General features: G+C 45.7%; 1 pseudogene; it reads left to right on the top strand.

The window, feature by feature from the left end:
• The first annotated feature begins 3,658 nt into the window (after positions 1–3,658).
• Positions 3,659–18,828, top strand: LOC136509420 (protein FAR1-RELATED SEQUENCE 5-like; annotated as a pseudogene).
• The last annotated feature ends 19 nt before the right edge of the window (positions 18,829–18,847 follow it).

The raw sequence follows: 18,847 nt of genomic DNA, 5'->3' as shown, positions 1-18,847 counted from the left end.
TTTCGCATTCGAGGGTTTTTGGGAAACCACTCCTAGATTGGCACCTCTCCGAATTCTCCACAACAGCAAGGTGGGCCGTTACCTGGGTTTTCGCGCAACCGCGGCCCGTATCGCCCATTTATCTCCGCAATTTGTTACCGCTCACCGAATATTTGCCGACTTCTCCGCCAACCGTTACAGCTCAGTAATTACTACTGTACAGCCATTACTCTGGGTTTTTCTCCGTGATTTGTTTTCTCCAAGATTTCCTCTTGTGGCTCGGGGACTATGTCAGCACTACGTCTCGGTTCCTCACTGCATTGGGGACTTTCTTTTGATGACTGCTGTTTCTGACCCTGGCACCACGTGACTATGTCACCTACTATCAGGCTCGGGGACTAAGTGGGCACACTTCACCTCACGGTGAATGTGCTTTTTCTCAATTCGGGGCTACGCTTGGGGACTGGCTGCCTGCCCTGCTGGTCTTCTACTTTTCTTCTACTTTGGACCCTGGCACCACGTGACTACATCACCTACTGTCAGGCTCGGGGACTAAGTGGCACACTTCACCTCGCGGTGAGTGTGTTTACTTTATTCTGGAAGACTCCACGCCTCTTGAAGCTAAAGAAGACTATCTGCCTTTCCCATGGTCGGACTCTAAGTGGGCACACTTGGTCCACTATGAAGAAATTTTTGATTCTGAACTTGAGCTCCTTACACCCTTATGGCAAGCCGTACTTGGGTTACACTGCTCGGCTATGGCTCACGCTGCTCGGCGATAGTTCACACTGCTCGGCAACGGTTCACGCTACTTGGCGATGGTTCATGCTGCTCGGCAACTGCTCAGCAACTCATCACGGTGGTCGGACCATGAGTTTGACTGCTTGGCTTTGTTTGTACCTGCTCGGACAAGCTCAAGACGGCGTTGCACAATGGGTACAAGGCACTCAGGGACTAGCTGTGGGGGGTATGACCCTGGATACCCTTGGCAGACCACATGGGCTACGCCCCTAGGGGCGGCCTAGCCCACAAGACGAATCCTTGCGGAACATGATACTGCCCGGCGTCTCGCGCAAGACACCAGGAAGATATCCTGAAGATACTATGAGATCTGTTAGGATATGTATGATCCCATGATTCCTGTAATCTGTTATTACTTTCCGGTTATCTCTCAGATCTAACCGACTTGTAACCCTGCCCCCCGAACTATATAAGGCGGGCAAGGACCCCCTCCAAACACACGCAATATCTTACGATAGCCAATACAATCCAACAGACCATAGGAGTAGGGTATTAGGTCATACTGATGGCCTGAACCTGTCTAACTCGTGTGTCTCTGTTGACTTCTTGTTCTTGATTACACGCCTCTCTTCCAATCAATCTACCTTCATGGGATACCCCTCAGAGGACTGCCGACGATATTCTGTCGACATAGGCCATTAATTATTTTTCCTCTACCATGGTATGTTTGTATGCTTCATGTAATTATATTTGATTTATATTCATATATATATCTGAAGTATATACAATTATTCTCAAGTAATTATTAATTTGATTCATTTATATATATATCTGAATAAGTAGTCCTTTAATGTTTGTTGTTGTTGTTGTTGTTGTAAAAGATGGAGTATAGAAACTCTTGGATGTATGGTTCGTTAAGGTTCGAGGCAGGCTTCCGTGAAGAGGTGGGTAAATTTATTGAAGTTGCAGAGAAGCATGCAACGACGTTGATAGAGAATAAGGATACAATTATTTGTCCCTGTAAAGATTACAAGAACTATATGGCATGGATAGATGTGACTATCATCAGATCATATTTGATTATGCGAGGATTTGTTGAGGACTACACAGTGTGGATTCATCATGGTGAAACAGTTATTGTTAACAATGAGGATGAGGAGGAATACGGCGATTAAACCCTAGAATCCCTGTCCCAATATTCAGCAGAGCTTGATGCACGAATGGATCCCGAGTTTGGCAATGAACAAGGTGGTGATGCTGGTGGTTGGGATGGTAACGATGAAGGTGGTGCCAATAATAATGGCGGAGCACGTGTCGGGGATGAAGATGATTTGGAGGACATGATTTGAGCCCTTGGACCAGAGATTTTACTAAAGAGCCCGAAAGGTCTAGAAAATTTGGAAAGAGTGACAAAAGCATCGAAGGAGACTGTGTATGGTGTTGAAAAGGCTGTCCGACACATTGGACATTGCTAGGTTTTGTGCTTGAGCTACTCATCCTGAAGGCTAAGTACGGCTGGTCAGACTATAGTTTCAATGATCTATTGTGTCTCCTGTCATGGGTGCTGCCACAACCAAACTTAGTTCCTACCAACACATACCAAGCGAAGAAGGTCATAAGTCTATTGACAATGGGGGTTGAAAAAAATCCATGCATGCCCCAACCACTGTATCCTTTTTTGTGGCGAAACATTCAAGTCACTGGATAAATATCCCCGGTGTGGGGCCATCCAGTACAAGAACAATAACCTTTACGGTGGGGATGAAGCCTCCATGGGGAAAAGCGGAATAAGAAGGGTACAAAAAAGGTGGTACAAGAATCTTAGCCCCAAGAGGACACTCCATTAGGCAACAATGCAAAGCAGAGAAGAATTCCTACCTTGGTAATGTGGCACCTGCCAGTGACCGGCCGCTTGAGATGTATCTTCCTAAACCCTAAAGAAGCTGCACTCATGACATGGTGGGATGATGAGCGCAAGGTGGATGATGATAAGATTGCACACCTAGCTGATTGTAGTCAGTGGCAAAGGATCGATGAGAAGTACAAAGAATTCAGCGATGACCTAAGGAATGTACGGTTTGGCTTGAGCACTGATGGAATGAATCCCTTCAATGAGAGGATGAGTGACCATAGCACTTGGCCAGTGATCTTGACCATGTACAATATTCCAACGTGGCTGTGTCAGAAGAGAGAGTACCTTCTCCTCACTATTCTTATTTCTAGTCCTAAACAACCAGGCATTAATATAGACGTGTTCCTCGAGCCTTTGATGCAAGAAATGGAGAGGCTATGTGTGGCAGAACCGCCTAATCTAATGCCTCCTAGGAGTACTCGTCTTCCATTAGACACTAAGTAACCAAGGGAGGACACCAAATTACGCTGTTCCGTCGAGCACACCCCAAAGGAGAACCCAAAAATCCATATTATTCCATCAGGATCACAAATGACAGAATAAAGCTTACAACATTATTAACCATTTCTTACATCACTTTTAATACAACATCAGAGTATAATATTTATTGTTATAACAACGAAATATGAACAAGTTATTAGAGTTATGAACAATTTAATTTAACAGCGGAATATAAACATATGAACAGAGTTATAGTGGAAATAAATATCTATTCATGACATGATGAAGCATTGATATATAAACTACGACAACAGATTATAAAACTTCCATTTATAAAAAACCATTTAGTGAGAGTTATAAATAAAGACTATGATCGTAGCGTAAAGGAATCCTCTCTGAGCCCATTAGGAGGAATCCACAGACAAGGGTCAGCTCTAGCATCCACCTGTCACCTGCAACAAGGAGAAATAAAACCCTGAGTACTCAATTGTACTCAGCAAGACTTACCCGACAGGAGAAAAGAAAAGACTCCAAGGATATGCAAGGCTATCTGGCTTGTGGGTTTATTGCATCTGTAGGACCAGCATGGCCATGGGGGCACGCACATGCTCGCGTGCACACACGAAGGCCGGCGACGACGGAGACGCGGTGCGGAACCTAGGCGCGCTTGCGCGTGCGACGGTCGGCAACTTCGGCGTGCCATGGCGCTATGGACAAGTAGGGAGGGAGGGCAGAACAGGCATGCGAGAGGAAGAGCAAGGAGCCGCCTACGCGTGCAGTGGTAGCGAGAGCGCAGCCGCGCCGGTGTGCAAGGCGTGCGCGGTAGCGTGAAAAGCGGCAATGGTAGCAGTTGCTTGGCCTCGGCGTGCACTAGAAGGAGCACAGGGAGAAGGAGTAGTGGGGCATGGGCATGATAGAGCCATGTGCTCCCATTAAAATTCAGACAAGACACTAGCGAGGGAGAGAAAGGTTGAAGGACAGTGGCGCAGGCAAACAGCCGCAGCGTGACGGGACGGTGAAGGCAGCTAGCTCCTCCGTGGTTTGGTGGGTTGTGCGGTGGGCGGGGCACCACATCGGCCAGACGGCTAGCAGGCAGTGCATGCGGCGACCGTAGGCCGAGCCGTATGACGGTCAGTAGTGATGCGCACGAATTTTAAAGAGACGCAAAAACCGCGGATTAGCTTGCTAAGTTCCAACCAAAATGCACTACCCTAGAGTTGACACTACCATCTCCCGACTGAAGCAACCCATATGACCAGAAGATGACCAGTGAGAAGGAAACAGAGACGCCAAGATAGACTGGTCGCGCAGGATGCCGGTTCATGGACAGAGCGCCACTAACATGGTTAACATGTTCAATGCGTTCTAGCGAAGTTCGGTTAATTTTAGAGTGATTGTCGTAACCCCTAATGCAACTACAACCTGTCCCATGCTCAAGTGCTTACTCCGATGCAACCCACCGTGCAAAAGCATAACATTAGTGGTGAGGTATGTTTTAAATAAAAAATCTGAGAAACTCGTTTTAGAATTTTTTTTTTCTTAGGCCTAAATCTCGGTGCTAAACGAACTCGTAACACCAGAGGTGTTACAACCAACCCCCCTAAAAAGAATGTCATCCTGAGATTCAAAGTAAGAATCGGAAGAGGGGGGAAACGTGATTACACTTCGTAGATCAGAAATTACACGAAAGATTACACGACTACGAATACTAAACCACACGGGGATTTAGGGATACATGGTTAAGAGCAACCTAATACAACCGAGACTTAATCTAGAAGGCGAGATAGACGAGGGCAATGGAGAAACAACAAGATAATGATTATCCAAAACATGGCGTATGACCAACAGATCCAGAAATAGGAGACTAAGAAATCAAACATCGTGAACCCTAAGACCGAACTAACGAACGGTAGACTTGAACTTCTTCGAAAATTAGATCATTTCTTCTTAGATTACACCATCACCTCAGACTGATGAACCTAGCTCCACAATGTCGACTGGATCTCGTGGCTCTATGTTGGATTTGAGGGGATGGGAATGGAGAAGAAGAACAAGGACCAAGGGTATCTTATTGTCGGCACGAAATTTCATCCCGTGCCGAGGGCACACGAGCAAGCCGGAAGGGTCCGCTCGATGGAGCTGGAGATCTGCCTAGCTTTAGCACAGGGATGGTCGATCCTGCGCAATCCTCCCGAGATGTGCCAGTCAATTGGACCCTGCAATTGACAATGAGAGAAAGCTAATTAGTAATTTAAGGCAGAACATACCGATGTTGCCAGACAGTCCCGAATGTGCTGCTCTGAGAGCCGATATGGAAGGAAATCGACTAAATAGTCGATTCTAGCATACTCATAAAGATAAATCAATTAAAGCTCATGGAAGGTAAATCGGTTATCGCTCAGGATAGATCTCGTTATTTAGACAAACATTAGTCAATGGCAAGAGGATGTCAACAATGATTAGTTTATGCTAAGCCAATGACTGCAAGTAACTGAATCCCTTTTGTATAAATGAAACAGCTCATCGTCATTTAACCATTTAATAAAGATAAATCTAATGAACATATTAGATCTCATCTATCGCTATGACCAGTGGGGCATGAGGCAGAATCATGCAGGCCATAGAAACAACAATAGATTCGATGACCCTAACTTATTACTAATATCAGTGGGGCATGAGGCAGAATCATACAGGCCGTAATACAATAATAAGATCATGGGGCTAACATATCTTTCAACCTATCTTTACTTCAACGGTCTCGTGACATGAACTGTTCGTAAAAGCACTCGATATTGGCTAAAACAACCGATTCAGGCATAGCGCACAGTTAAGGTCATGCCCTATCAGAAATAGATCTACCAAATAACGATCCCCACTCTACGGTGCTAACAGCGGGGTGTTAGGCAGAATCACACAGGTTGTGATAACGGGCCATGGAACGGTTTTCACTAGCCAATAGATCTACTCAAGATCAGACATGCCTTAACCGCACACTATGCATGATCAAGATTGACATAAAACAACCGATAAAACATAACTCATCGTTTAAAGTACAGATTAGATCAAATTTAGATTAACAAACGATGGGTTAAAAAAGATATAAGGCCGATCTAGATCAATCCTAATCGAGCGAAGTGATATTGCTGTAATTAAATAAATAATGGAAGCAATAAGCAATATCAGTAACTTAATGAATCTATCCGAAGGAACGCCACCCTTAGATAGAGCCGATAACTTGACCTTAATCTAGTTCGAGCAGTGGAGGTCGATCGGATTGATGCAACCATACTTGAACTAGACAAGAGTCGATAACTACCTTATACCAGAGTCGTAGTGGAGGTCAATCGGATTGATGCAGCCATACGAACAGAAGTATAAGCCATGATGGTACTTACAGACAAGCAGTGGAGGTCGACCAGATCGATGCAGCCGTACTTGCTGAAGAACTCGCCGAGATCTACTCTACTCCTACTCCTAAGGGGTGGTCGGAGTCAAACAAGTAAGTAACTTGTATTTGATTGATTGTGTGTTTTTTACAATAGCAGGGGTCCAATATTTATACCTAGAACCTACGCATGATTCCTACCTAAGCACGACTCATCACAATTTTGGCCCTAGAGAAAACATTCTGAAATTAAGATAACTTGGACTCTAATCTTTCCCTTTTTGTAGAGTCCAACATGCCTTGTCCCAGCGCCGATCGTAGTCTTTGTCGTTATCTGCCGGCGCTATCTGAAAAAAGCCAATTCCAGTGTTGCATTCGAATCAGCTGCACGCAATTGATTCCTTGATGACATGATCTTGGGAGCTTTCGAGTCCCTGCGATTCTTCTTCCAAATTTTGGTGTAAACACTTATAGTGGCAAACGGAGGTGGGACACAACACACCAGAAGTGGAGACAGTGAGAATGGGATATATAGACGGTTCATGCTGTGGGGATAAACTCGGCCATGATGCGCTTCCTATGCAAGCGAGTGGAGGGGAAATAAATTAGGGAAGATAAGAGGGTTCGCTCAATGAGGCAGGCGTGCTCGTGGCCGTGTCCCCAAAAGAAGAAAGAAGGGAGGGGAAAAAGGGGGGGTCCGGTACGGGGAAGAGGGTGCGGGGTAGAGAGCTGACCGGATGCTAGGAAAAGAGAACGCACAGTGCACAAAAACGATGAGTGTGGCACGACACCGTGGCCACGCGAGAACATGGTGCTAATGGACCCGACACTGATGGTGTCCACAGGGCACGCAACGAAATAACCAGCATGCGTAGCGTGGTCAAACCAAACCAGGACTTGGGACATGACATCCACTCAGGCTTTTACAATCACTCCCGAGTACCCACGGCTAACTTTCCTTACCACTCTTCTTTTTCTTTCCCTTCCTTATCCACCATATGTACCAACCTCTATATGAACTGAGAGCACGACATACATGCTTCCTCCTAAACCACCTCCTCTTGTTTACCTTGAGAGAACACTATTTCATCAACCCGTTGTGGATTTCCTGTTTGAACACTTGAACATTCCCAAGGAGAATATTTTGTAGCAAAAGCGGTACGACGGTGTAACTTGGTAAAGGTACTTGGTCAACAACCTTGATACCAGCGCGTGTCGAGCAACATCACCATGTGGCAGCTATTCCACAGAGAGCCCTCGGTTTTGTCGTGGCACCATAAGCTATTAACATGGCAACTATTACCAACTTACACGCCATGAAGGCAGTGGGGTCATAGACTGCAGAATAAGAACAGTATTGCAAGGGAAGATTCAAACAACAAGGGTTCCCTTCGCAACAAGGAACAAGGAATTCAAATCCAACAACGGATTGGATTTAAAGAGATTCAAGTGTTCTGCTGGGACATCCACAATTAGTCGATACAGTGTCTTATGTTCTCCAATCACGGTTGGTCTGCTAGCATCCGAATGGTAAGTTCTCCTGTAACCCTCTTAATATCATCCTTGAAAACCCTAAGCACGTCAACGAGACTTAAGCTAGATGGACGCAATAACACAGCGAAATAAATAAAATGCATATTCCAACGGTCCTATACGGGTACAACATACAGGCATTCAGTCTCCCATTTTTGACACATCATCCACCTTCCCTACAGTCAGACTACCTCAACAACTACGGACGAAAAACAACGGCAAGAGTACAATACCAAAGGACAGCGACGAAAAGCACTACTACTACGGTACAATATCCCAAGGCAACTAATCTACTCTGGACCACGCATATTCATTCTCGGGCTCGGTGGATTCTTCTACCGCCATGGCTATGGGTCTTCCTCCTCTCTGGGCAGCAGTTGAGTGAGAGGAATCAAGGGTTCTACTTCTGACACTTCCGAGGGCGGAGGTGCTGACGACACTGCAACACCGGTTCTCCTTCTTTCTGGCGGGTGGACAGGGATCCCCTCTAAGATCAAGGAATCCTGCCTTTCAGTAGCCAGCGTCCTCTGCTTGGCCCTAGTGACCAGATAGACTTCTCCCAACTCATGGGCATGCTGATCTTTAGCCTCCTTTAAGGCTTCTGATATGGCAGTCTCCTGACTCTCAGCAGCTGCCGCACTGGCATGCACTTTGACAAGTTGCACCTGGAGCATCCTAAAGAAGATCTCGACTTCCTCGGCTCGCCGGAGGCACTTCCTCAGCTTCGAGGCTTGCCGGTCATACTACTCATCCAAAGCAAGTAGGTACATGGTCAAGTGCACCACGGTAGGACTATCTTCTTGTGCATCCCACCCTTGCAAAGCCTCCATGCGAGCCCTCCATGCCTGTCGATTCTTTTCCAAAGGTGGAAAGAACCTCATGGGAGTATAGGCAATGGGCTCCTCATAGATCTGGCAAAGATACCGCAAGGCTTTGCGGACAACCTGGTAGGTGTCGACGAAGCGAAACCCGGTTGTGGTCACATTCTAGGCTTTAGTGAAGTTAGGGAACTCTTCACTCTTCCCGATGTAGACGATAACCTCACACCGCTCAGTGCCATGCTTTTCATACTCATGGCCCTCATACTTAGGACGATCTTTGACTTCGAGTTTTTGCAGGGTGGCATGTAGGATTCTAGGAAAACCCTCAACGTACAGGCAGTAACTACTAACCCAGGCTCCTACCATCCCTAGCGGTGGTTGTGAGGAAGGACTGAGCGAAAAGCTTGCTCAAAGGAAAAGCTAGACGAGCTAAAGTGCGCCGAGTGGTGGTACCAATGGCTAAGCCAGGCTCTGCTTATAAAGGCAGAGCAGTCAGTGGTCCTGACGTAGTCCTAGACTCAGTGCGGTGTAAGGACCTCCACCCAAAAACCACCCTGACAGTCAGTCTAGAAAGAGCCAAAACCCATGACAAGAGAGTAACAAGTCTTCCCTGCGCCCATACTCAAGTATATGCTCAGGATAATAAGTCTGTGACCTGCCTAGAACCCAATGCAATGGCCGGTCCTTAACTGACATAGACAGGGAAAACAGTATAACCAAGCTATGTCCCGTTGGCCACAGGACACAACCTCTTACACCCACCAATACCCAAACCATATCCCTGCCTGCTCCTTTCACCGTTTATATATTCCAAGTGATAATAATGTAGTAACAACAATAATATATTTCCTATCTCTCGCGAGTGACAGGCAATCACTTGACTTCTACTAGAGTCCTATAGCATAGCAATCTACACAATCCTGTCATACTAGTAAGACTCATAGGATAAAGATTTATATATGCAAGTGGGTTTCATTCAACTCCTTAAAACTTAATGCACAAATATAATTTAAAGTGCAGAAAAGTAGGGGTTATGCACCTAGGCTTGCCTGGGTAAGATTTAATCAGAAGTTAGCTTTCCATCATGACGACACGATCTCCAAAAGTACCATTTCTCCATGAACTCCCGATGACTCCGCGATCCATCAACGTCCCTATTATGATATGCAATGCGATGTAATGCAAAGATGTAATTAATCAACTGCAACTGTGACTCGTAAAATATGATTTATGCCTTTCAAGTTAACGAGCTAGTTCTAACGACTAACGTACTAATCTATGTATCAACATCATCGAGAAAGGTGCCATTTTCCAACAAGTGTTTTAGTTATACAATTCCAAGGTGTTTCTTTATTCAAAATAGGGCATCATTATCTACTCTAGTAAACTAATTATTATTGTGCTACAAAAATTATAGTGAGTACCTAATATTGCTAAGAACCTATTGTAAAAATTTCAGATCCAACACTATTACCAATTTATCACAACAATTCCTACAAGTTTATATTTTTACAATATTAAGTATCTCAAATTAATTATATAGCTTCCAAGAATATTATCAAACTATGTGAACAAAATATACTAGCAGATAGATCATGATTTTAGGAGACTAACAAAATTGGTTTCATAATTTTTGGACTCCTAAATGATTTTATATTTAAATAACAAAATCGGCTCAGAATTTATATTAGGAAATCTTCACTAATTCCTTGGAAAAAGAAAAGAACACCGTGGCCCACTCGGCCCACGGCGAGTGTGGCCTCAGTGTGGCCCATGGCCGGCGAGCCGGCTCGGCCCACAGGCGCACAACGCGTGGCCTAGGCGCGGGCGGTGGCAGGCCGGCCCAGCGCGCGAGACACAAGTCCGGCCCAGATGGACGTGTTGCCTAGGCGGGGCAGGCGGCGCTGACGACCCAAGAGGCAGGCAGGCCATAGCCCAGCAAGCCAGCCCACGTGGTCCGGGTAAGGCGGCGACGGCACATTTGTGAAAAGGCCCCTGAGCTTACCTGAAATTAACTAAGCCCTTATTTGTAAACCTATGAGTCTAGCGTTTTTGCAAAATGAACACGATAAAGAATTCTATTTGCGCTTCCTCACCTTCTTTCCCTCCTCAAAACAGAGCATGAGCATAGGACGGTGGCTCCGACCGATTCCTGCCGTAGGGACAGCGACCAGGCGGCACAGGAGTAGCAGAGGACCCGGCCGTGCACGCGGTCGTCGATGACATGGCCAGAGGCAGCCCACGCCATGGGCGGCCACGGGGCGACGGTGGTGGAGGTGAAGCGGCATGGCAACACAGGCCTAGGCGCGCTCGTGCGCATGGCGTAGGCGAACGAAGCGGCCGCGCAGTGGAGCCACAAGTCCAGTGTGGGACCGTGCAGACTTAGCGCACTCGCGTGCGAGGAGCTGGGTGACGGTGCTACAGGCACGACTGGAGGCGGTGAGGTGCTGCAGCCGTGTCGGCCATAGGTGCGGGCGGTCGTGGCCCGGCTAGGCGCTCTGCGGTGGTGAGCCGTGGCCTGGCGTGGACGACATCGGTGGTGCTGTGAGGTACGACACGGAAGGGGAGCAGCATGGGGCAATGCGACGGGGGGGACTGTAGGACCAGCAAGGCCATGGGGGCACGCGTGTGCTCACGCGCACCCGCGAAGGCCGGCTTGCGCGTGCGACAACCGGTGACTTTGGCGTGCCGCGGTGCTGTGGACAAGCGGGGAGGGAGGGCAGAACAGGCGCGCGAGAGGAAGAGCAAGGAGCCGCCTACGCTTGTGGTGGCAGCGAGAGCACAGCCGCGCCGGTGTGCAGGGTGCGCGCGGCAGCGTGAAAAGCGGCAGCGGTAGCAGCAGCTCGACCTCGACGTGCACAAGAAGCAGCCCAGGGAGAGGGAGCAGCAGGGCGTGGGCATGATAGAGCCATGTGCTCCCATTAAAATTCGGACAAGATGCTAGCGAGGAAGAGAAAGGTTGAAGGACAGTGGCGCAGACAAACAGCCGCAGCGTGATGGGACAGCGAAGGCAGCTGGCTCCTCCATGGTTAGGTGGGTTGTGCGGTGGGTGGGGCACCATGTTGGCCAGACGGCTGGCAGGCAGTGCACGCGGCGACCGCAGGATGAGCCGTATGACAGTCAGTAGTGATGCGCACGAATTTTAAAGAGATGCAAAAACCGTGGATTAGCTTGCTAAGTTCCGACCAAAATGCACTACCCTAGAGTTGACACTACCATCTCCCCACCGAAGCAACCCATACGACCAGAAGATGACCAGCAAGAAGGAAAGAGAGACGCCAAGATAGACTGGTCACGCAGGACGTCGGTTCACGGACAGAGCGCCACTAACATGGTTAACATGTTCAATGCGTTCTAGCGAAGTTCGGTTAATTTTAGAGTGATCGTCGTAACCCCTAACGCAACTACGACCTGTCCCATGCTCAAGTGCTTACTCCGATGCAACCCACCGTGCAAAAGCATAACATTAGTGTTGAGGTATGTTTTAAATAAAAAATCCGAGAAACTCGTTGCGGAAATTTTTCTTAGGCCTAAATTTCGTTGCTAAACGAGCTCATAACACTAGAGGTGTTACACTATGGAGGCATGGGGAGCCAATGTACGATGCGTTCTGAAAGGAGGACTTCATATATAGAGCATTAATATTTGTTACTACCAATGATTACCCCGCACTGTTTGCTTTGTCTGGACATATCAAAGGGAAGATGGGATGCTTAGTTTGCTTGGATGGTACTACATGGGTGTTCCTGGATGCATCCAAGAAGATAGTTTACCTAAGTAACCCACGCTTCTTAAAGACAAGTCACAAGTACCGCAGCAAATTATTCTTTAGATTTTATGACAACACCCCAGAGATTGAACCCCCTCCGGAGAGACGTCATAACGGAGAACACGTGTCATTTGCATGGATAGATTTTACAGTGGCTGGGGTACTTCTTGGTTCCTCTTGGTTCCTAAGCAAGTTATTAGCTCTAATTAATTTTAAGAGTGGAAGGTTAGTATTGTAATTGCGTCTCCCCCTCCCCCGCAACCCTGCAACCCACACATAGCCTCCCCCCTCCCCGGCAACCCATCGCCGTCGAACCCACGTGGAAGGACGCGACACTGGCAGCCGCCGCCTCGCCCTCGCACTAGCCCTAGCCGGCGCCGCCTCGCCCTCGCCCTCGCCATCGCGCGGAGTTGCCGCCGCCGGCCGGCCCTCGCCATCGCACGGCGCCCTAACCCACACGCGGAAGGACGCATCTCGCCGCTGCCTCACCCTCACCATCGCGTGGCGCCGCTGCTGCCGGCCTGCCCTCGCCCCCACTCATCGCTTGCACCGTGCCCGTCGCTCCTCCCTCCTCCCTGGTGCCCCCACCTGGTGTGTGTGGCCCCTGGGGACCCTGCGCCCACGCCTAGCGCATAGGGGACCCTGTGCCCCCACCTGTGCTGTCATCGCAGCTTCCAAGGAGCCGTGCTTAGCCCCCGCCGGTGGTCCCGTGCCCTCCGTCGACAGCGCTCGCCACTAGATCCAATCGAGCTCCAATCGTAGAAGGCCAAGGTTCCCCTCCTATGCACTTGTTTTGCATTTGATTTATCTCATATATTCAACTCAGGAATGCAGCCATGCATTTGTGCAGTTCCCTAATTGTAACACAACTGAAAAATATTAAGAATGGATTCACATAATTATTTTTCATTGTTTCCGGTGTATGATCCAGGCACTTAATATAACAATGTTTTGTCAATGTAGGCTTGTTGCTCGCCTAGCTAGCGCATTAGAGTGTATGCTTTTTTTAGTGATCCCCAAGATGATCTCACACGGTTTTGATGGTCTGGGCTGGTACCTTTAGCTTTGTAATGGAATTTCTTGTACCTTTAGGTGTTACTGCATAGCAATATGATGCTAACTTTCACACATCTTTACCAAAAGCATGGTCAGTTACAAAAATGACAAAAATAGATGGCTAGTCAAAGTTGGCACATTAAGCAAGATCCTTAATATCTTTCCTGTTATCTTTCATCCATGTTATCTAGTGTTTGTAATAAATTATTGAAGAGTATGCTCTCACATAACCCCTACATTAGGGATGTTATCAACCTTCTGTATTTCTGTGCTGCTGAAATAAATGAAATCAGTACTATTGCTTATTCAGTTGTGTTTTGCTTTAGGGTAGAAGCCAAGATACTAATAAATTTCTATCTTGTTGGGTTGGACGGCTGCTTGTAAAAGCAGCAGTTGTTGGCTGTGAGCAAAGTGAGTCTGTGAGAGAAAGAGCAGCTGCAGCCACTGCAAGAATGAACTACTGAACAGCCTAGAATGTGACAATGCCAATCTGGAAAATGCTAGCTGCCAAAACTGCTTGTTAGGTGTACCTTGCATGGATTAGCAGAAATCAGCCTAGAATGTGACATATTAGCAACTTTCTGTCAATCATGTAGGTACCTAATGAAAATTCCAGTAATTCCAAAGCAGGTTGATTGTTCTGTTCGTGGAAATTTACCATTTTTAGAGGTAGATACATTTCAGTTCACACTGCTAGAGCTAGGAGGGTCTAATTTGTTCCGTGGAATTTTAATTTGTTTAATGTTGTTGATGGATACAGGAGAAAATGCTGGATCTTGAGTCTTTGCTGGAGTACAATGAAATTGTTAGGAAGATGTTTGCTAATGAAGAAGAAGGATTTCAGTTCTATAACAACTACGGTTTTGAGAAAGGATTTAGTGTGAGGAGAAGCTATTGTGAGTGGGACAATGGCCACAATGAGATGACTCTTCAGAAGTTCGTTTGCAGTCGTCAAGGTTTCCGTGAAGAGAAGCAGGTGAAGAGGGCGATTAAGAAGAGGAAGCCACGGAATATTACCCGTGTTGGATGCCTTGCTAAATTTGTGATTGCACGAGATCAGATCACAAGGCGGTGGTATGTGAAGGATTTCATCAATGAACACAACCATCCAATGGCACCAGCAAAGCTTACTTGTTTGTTGCGTTCACATAGAAGAGTCAGCGATGAGCAGAAAGCTGAGATTGTGGAGATGGAGAGTTCTGGGATCCGCAAACACAAGATAATGGATATTTTGGAAATACAGTATGGTGGGTATGATAAGGTTGGGTGTACAACAGGGGACTTGTATAATTTCTTCCATAGCTATAAGGCGGAGACAATTGCTGCCGGTGACGCTCAAACAGTCATCAGTTACCTGACGGAACTTCAGCGTAGAGATCCTGATTTCTTTTTTAAGTACATGGTTGATGGGGAAGGACACCTGAAGGGACTATTCTGGTGTGATAGTCAATGTCTGCTTGATTATTAAGTATTTGGTGATGTCGTTGTATTTGATAGCACCTACAAAACTAATCGGTACAACCTACCACTTGTTCCTTTTGTTGGGGTGAATCACCATCGAAGCACAGTTATTTTTGGATGTGGAATTATTTCTCATGAGAATATTGAGTCATATGTGTGGTTGCTGAGTACATTTTCTGAGGCCATGATTCAGAAGCATCCGGTCTCCGTGATCGCTGATGGAGGAGACCTTGCTATGTAGAGAGCAATCAGGCTGGTGTGGCCGAATTCATCGCATAGGCTCTGCATATGGCATATTGAGCAGAATATTATACGTAATCTTAAGGATGATGTTGTCAAGGATGAATTCAGGAGTTTCCTTTATGATTGTTGGTCCATAGAAGAGACTGAGAGAAAATGGTAGGAATTTTTGGATAAGCATAAGGTTACAAATAAGGAGTCATGGTTGTATCAGATGTATGATATGAGGGAAATTTGGTGTGCTTCGTATCATGCTGGTAAGTGCTACTGGACTGAGGAGCAACCAACGGAGTGAAAGCCTAAACTCTAGGCTTCATATGCGTCTAGATTGTAAAATGACACTGCTTGACATGGTAAAGCACGTGGAGCACTGCCTTTTAGGGCTGCGCACAAATGAGGCAAAGCTGGACACTGATGCATTGCAATCTGAGGCATGCACAGAACCAGATGCTTCAATTATTGAGATAGAAGCTGTAAAATCGTTCACTCCAATAGTTTTCGCCACAATGCAGTTCAGTATAAAGGCAGCCAAGAAGTGTTTTTTGATTTACATTCTAGATGGCGATAATATGAGTGAGTATATTATTGGCAGGAAGGATAAAGGAGACATGATGTACTATGTCAAATGTCAATTTTGTGATGAAGGCAATCTGAAGGGAATTTCTTGTTCTTGTGGTAAGTTACAATCGATTGGAACCCCTGCTCACACATCTTCTTTGTATTGGGTGATCTGGATGAAGACAAGCTTCCAGACTGTTGTGTTTTCAAAAGGTAGACAATGGGGGCGAAGAGTGCATTTCCTCCGAAAAGGAAGAGCACCATGTAAGACTATTCTGAAAGCCTACAGAGGTACCGTGAGCTACGCAATATAAGTCACGCTGCAGCCTTCGCAGCATCTCGTTCACTTGAATCATATGAGCGGCTGAAACACGTTCTGCAGGATGAAGCTGCTATGAACCTGCCAAATGGAGGAGATAACAGAGGCTAGAGGTATGGTCCGGTGCTGCCACAAGCCCCGGATGTTGATTATGTAGCATTCAGTAATGTGCTAGATCCCTTGCATGTGCCTGGAAGAGGGGCCCCAAAGAAAATTTTGAAGTCAATTTCAAATACGAAGAAATCTAAGGTCAAATGTAGCCTGTGTAAGGATGAGGGTCACAATCGGCGAACATGCTCCATGAGAAAAGAGGTAGTTCATCTAAGTTGAAAACAGGCCGTCTGCGAGGCATGTGTAGTTATGATTGATGTTTGTCCTCTTCATTTGTAGGAATCAAAGCTCCCTGAAGATGTGCTTGATATATGATTTGTCAATGATGAGTTTGTTGTTGCCTATTGTTTATAGGTACGCTGGTGAACAACTTATGATTTTCCATCATCTTTGCAAATTGACATGCTGCTATTTTGCACAGCTGAAAACTGATAACTTAATTCGTAGTGCATGCCTGATGTTCGGATATATGTAGAGATGTGTTTTGTAGTAGCCTGTGTTATGTCGTGGTGGCATGGTGAGGTAGCGGTTTTTCATTTGTTTGGAACTTTAGATCTGCAATTTTGGAGTGGTAGTTGTGCTGTTTGTGTAGTGGAGATTTGCAGTAGAGGTTTCCTGATCTCTCAGTAGAATTTGCGGCTGCATTATCTTAAATTTGAAGTAAAATTTGAGCTGTTCAGACAGTTCCGTACTTTGGTGCAATTGCTATGAATTCCTCTGCTGCTTTGTATTGGTTGCTGTCTGGAAAAAAAAACCCTGAACACTGATGGGCTCCATTTTGGTTGAGTTGTATCTGAAATCCTCATAATTATTATATGTTTACAGAAGTTTGAATTGCTTTGATTCCATTTTGGTTGAGTTGTGGGATTTATTTTATTTGATTATAGCTTAACTCACCACCATAGATGATAAATGAGATGAATGCTTCTTTTTAAATTACTTGTTACATAGAGAACTTTGAAAGCTTGATTTATCATGATATATTGAATTCCAAATTGATTCTTGTTGTCTGATGGCTTGCACGCACCAATCTTATGCTTTATCCTGATTGTATAATTGAAAAATGGAAGTTTTTCTCGATTGCGCAATGACTGACTGACTACCATATTGCAGGCTTGGGATGATTGAGAAGGCAAGGATGCACTTCACACTGGCTGGAAGTGTAAACCAGTCTGATCCTGTTGAGTGGCAGAAGCTGCATGAGGTGGAAATCCATCAAGGGAGATGCATGGATGCAAGGAAAATTGGAGATTGGAAGAGTGCACTCAGGGAAGCCGATGCAGCCATTGCCATTGGAGCGGACTCCTCTCAATTGGTAACCCTTCATTTGAAAATATGTTGTCTTTTCCTGGTAATCGAGTCATTCACAAGGGAACCGTACTTTGCACTGCAGCTTCTTGCCTTGAGGTCGGAAGCACTGCTTCGGTTGCACAAATTAGAGGAAGCTGATTCGACTATTGCTAGCATATTGAAATTGGATAATGCATCATTGCCTTCAATGCCAACCAAAGTCTCAGGCATGTCAGCTGATTCTTATGTCCATATTGTCCAAGCCCAGGTCAACATGGCATTTGGAAGGTACAAATACCGAGCCTTGAGAATCATGATCTGTTGCCTTCTTTCCTTGGTTCTAGTGACACAATGACTGAAACCTGTTTCTGCAGGTTTGATTCAGCTGTTGCATTGGCTGAGAAGGCTAAGCTTATTGATCGTGTGAACTCAGAGGTTGAACTGATCCTAGTTGCCATTGTAGAGAGGGACAGGATAGATGAATCGTGTTATTGGTATGGTATGTAGAGAGACAAGAGGGAGGTGGCTGGTGTGGTTCATGTCATTTGCATATAGTATATGCCTTTCTGGTGGTCTGTGGCGCTGATAGTAAATCACTTAGTAAGGAGTTACTGTAATCTCATATATATATATATAGAACTACTGTTCTGCATCTGGCTATAGAATAACTTATTCTGTGGCCACTTTGAGTTACGATAATTACCATGCTAATATATGAGATTACAGTAACTCCTTACTAAGTGATTTACTATAACATTATCGTAAATATCACCGTGAGTTGTAGTAACACGAGTATCATAAATGCATATTCATGTTATCGTAAATCAAGGTGGCTATAGAATAAGTTATTCTATGGCCAACTGCAGAATATATATATATATATATATATATATATATATATATATATATATATATATATATATATATATATATATATATATATAGTTCATGCTGACATTTGTTTCTATGAATAAAAGATATCTCGATTCTTTCCCGTTTTTCTGCCTTAGATCTCCTCGTGGAGATGTTGATCCTTGTTGGTTTTCCATACTTGCAAATAAGCTACCATTTTGGATCACACAGCACAGCAGCAGGTGAGGTGAGGACGTGAGGTCAATATTCCATACATCATCAGCTTCACGCCTCTCTACATGTTCATTCCACAATTAGGCTTCTGCTGATGCTGCTGTCACCTGTACTGTAAGCCTGTAGCTGAGCATGATGCATGTCT

This window comes from Miscanthus floridulus, chromosome 15 (assembly GCF_019320115.1).
Source record: "Miscanthus floridulus cultivar M001 chromosome 15, ASM1932011v1, whole genome shotgun sequence".
Lineage (NCBI taxonomy): Eukaryota > Viridiplantae > Streptophyta > Magnoliopsida > Poales > Poaceae > Miscanthus > Miscanthus floridulus.
The sequence above is the reverse complement of the archived record's forward strand: the minus strand, read 5'-3'. Positions and strand labels throughout refer to the sequence as shown.